The 3,608-nt window shown below is 32.6% G+C and overlaps 1 long non-coding RNA gene across 1 annotated transcript; it reads right to left on the bottom strand.

Moving 5' to 3' along the window:
• Positions 1-1,495: 1,495 nt before the first annotated feature.
• On the bottom strand, positions 1,496-1,934 carry LOC149568674 (uncharacterized). The gene is made up of 2 exons (XR_016361696.1): positions 1,776-1,934; positions 1,496-1,663 (listed from the first exon to the last, which is right to left on the bottom strand). It is a non-coding gene; the product is annotated as an uncharacterized LOC149568674 (long non-coding RNA).
• Positions 1,935-3,608: the final 1,674 nt, after the last annotated feature.

Raw genomic sequence — 3,608 nt, forward strand, 5'->3', positions numbered from 1 at the left:
GATCCCTTCATGTTGATCAATATAGTTGGCATACACACAAGGGTATAAGAATCAATATAAAGGATAGAGATTTAGATGATTACATAAAATTCATACATCCTTCAAATACCTGTTGAGAGTAGACAAGAATTCCTAACATATTCAAAGCCATAGGGACGTTAGATTAGTCGAAAAAGAACCAATTTCAATGTGGCAGTAATGATGGAGGAATTAGATCAGTTAGAAAAGAATGCCACAACAAGATTAGAAATAAAATAATGGTTCCTTGCTTTGTTCTAAGAGTGTCTAAATAAGAGATTATTTTTGATACATCAACCAATCATTATAATAAAAGCCTGAATCTTTTTGAGAATATTAAATGAATTAACCTTTGAATATGTTTATTGTGTTTCTTAGGATGGTGTTGCAATTACTAGTTTATTCATTGTTGCTCTATCCTTGGTTGCAGTTAATGTAACTAGAAATCCAATTGGATCTATTCTAGTGGGCCAGTTACCTATTGGCCAAAGAGGATATATAGATAGACCATTTTGAGGCTTCAAGGTATCATTTGTTTGTTTGTGTATCCTAACTATAGCAGTTGGAGCAAGACCAATTTGAATCTTCTTCTAACGAACATGCTGAGGCCAGGAATGAAAATTTTCCACCAGAAGTTCAGTAAATGGTTCATTCTCCACTACAAAAAAGAGCAAAGAAAATGCTCTCTGCCTATCACAATAAATAACAATAAATAACATGCATATGTATCCCCTCATTAACCACAAAAAGAGGTTAGATCCTCATCAACTATATTACCTAGAATGAATGAAGAAAGCTACAAATGGTTCTAATTGTTAAAGTTACTCTTTCCACAACTATTTTTTATAACACTCAAATTTATGTTTGAGATTACAGATTCTCTACCTGAAATCTAAATTTTTTGATAGGAAAATCAATAAAAAGTGATTAACTAAGAGTCTGAGCTGTAGATCCCACCATGGCACAAGGAATTCCAGTTTATTTTTCTTCCTTCAATTGACTTTCAATTGGACCAATAGCATGTGTATTAAAGATAAATCACTTGAACTAGAAACTGTATCCATCTTTATGAATCTAAATATGACATAGCAAAAAGTGGAATAGTTCTGATGGAGAAATATTATGAATGAGCCAACTTCAGCATCAAATGCCTGAATAACAATCAAAGTATACCTCAAATTCATAATATTTGCAACAATATAGAGACCTTCCTCTTCGTTAAATATCTACATTAGCCATTTGATTAGATGTATTTTGAGAATTAATGGAATGGTTTTGAGATAGCAATGACCAAGAACCAACAAAGAAAAATCTAGCTAGGAAACAAACAATTGATAAAAATAATTTTGAAACTTGAAATAATAAAAAATCATTTTATCTTTGCCCCTAGATAAAGAAATAACTCTAATAGTAACAAAGATCAACATGCACTTTAGCTTAGAAAATTAAAATCCATAGAAATCAAATATTTAACAAGTTATAAAACCATAATAAGCTCAAGGCCATTCATCCACTAAATGATTATTTGATTGCTCAATACATTGAATTAATAAGCCTAATTAGTCATCAAAAAATACACCAAATGACGAGTGTGAATGTACTTGGCTATGCTTCCATTATCATTGACCAAAAGGAGACCAAGTATCTACATTACAACTGAAATGGTAGTTAAAATATTATAATTAAGAGAGCTCAAAATTTCAAAGGAAACCCCCATATTATTCCTAGAATTGGCATAAATTATGGCTAAATCTAACCTGCACAGCATGTCGGTGAAGTTGAACTATGTGCAAAGGAAGTGTACCAATATTTTCCCTTTTTGCAACCATTTGAAATAAAAGTTGAAGTGAATCATCTTCAATTAGACTTTGTGTTGCTCCGAGGTGACTAACCAATGCCTTCATTATATGCACCGTATTTCCTTCTACCTAAAAATGTTTAACCAATAACCACTATCATGCAGATCCACTTACAATTTTACATTAAAAAAGCATCTACATATAGTGGATGCATGCATTTTCATAAGCAAAGGACCTCCCATATACATTGTGGTGTCTATACATTTGTCCAAAAATAAATATAAATCTATTAAAAGATAATATAAAATTGTCCAAAAGTGCAAATTATTACCCAAAGAAGATTAGAACATGATAAAATTGGAAGTCGCAAGATAAAATGTCTAAATTACTTTTAAAGTTTAAACTTCAAAAACATGAGCTTAGTAGTTGAAGACATATAGCATAATCATTGAGTAGAAAATAAACCTTCACAACTAGAACTCCTCATCCAACAAACACCCAAACTAAAGTTCTAATATTATGTTCTACATTATGCTCTCCAAGAACATCAGAGCTAGATCAATTTTTCTTAGCAGTATAATTTTCAATCCCACATGATGGACTTAACTATCCAAGATGAGTCTCTTGCTTCTCAGCTAATGATGACTATCTAAATGCACCCTAGGAAACATCCAACTCAAGATGCTCTACATAATTAATGCTTCCATAGGCTCTACAAACACTTAAGAGTTAAAAAAATTTCATTCAACATCATTGTCATTCCTACATGATGAACTCAATGATACAAAATGAGTCTCTTGAACTTCAGTTAATGACATCACCAAAAGTAAACCCAAATGTAATCTCACCCTATTTGCATTACTTCTAAAGCAATATAGACAAATAATTGCTCCATACATATTTATAAGTTTACATTAAAAAATCCACTATGCAAAAAAAATTATAGAGTTGCATCAGAAGATAACCCAAAAAATGGGTCCCCAAGATAGAAAAAACATTTCATTTGTCATCCTCATTTGGTTCCAGTTTTGTTAAATAAGTTTAGGAAGGTTTATGTCAAATTTTTACATAATATCCTGCATAGTCTAAAAATTAAGGTTTTTTGGGCTCGTGTGGGTATGTTGTCTAATATGTATCCATATCGATGGGACATGTGTCCAAGGAGGGGCAGATGTCTATCTAGCTACTGTATGTTTAGGAGAGAAAAGAATGTGTACTTTGTAACTACAGCCACCCCCAATTTGGAAAAAGAAATAGAAGCAATGGAAATGAATCTTTTAGGCTGCAGAGCTAAACAACCAAAGAATAGCACCCAAAAAACCTTGTTTCCAAGCTTGAAACACTATTAGAGGAAAATCACTCAAGCATATGGTCCCAATAGAACACTTGTACCTATCTGTTGTATCCAACTTTCCTGAGGTGCCTTTAGGAACATGTGTAGATTGTGTAGAAGGGCATCATATTTGGCATCAAAAAGTGTATTTTGCATTTTATTATTTCACACCATGAGTTTGATTTGTGCAATAAATGTGACCATTCATGGGTGACTAGTGGTAGACAATGCATGCTCCTATCCTCTTCTCTCCTTCCTCTTCAGGTAACAGTTGTAACTACAAAAATGATTGTGGTAGTTGAGTTGTCATGCAAATGGGTGAATGGATCATATATAAGGTTTATTTTAGGATTTTATAAGGGGAAGAAGCTTGCGGGAAAACCAAAGTATTCAACTTCCCTAGGGTGCCCTTGGGACCACTTGTAGATTTTGTATAAAATCTTCATATTTCGCATCAA

The sequence above is a fragment of the Cupressus sempervirens genome, chromosome 3 (genome assembly GCF_028749045.1).
Source record: "Cupressus sempervirens isolate cs-2001-9-10 chromosome 3, ASM2874904v1, whole genome shotgun sequence".
Taxonomy (NCBI): Eukaryota; Viridiplantae; Streptophyta; class Pinopsida; order Cupressales; family Cupressaceae; genus Cupressus; species Cupressus sempervirens.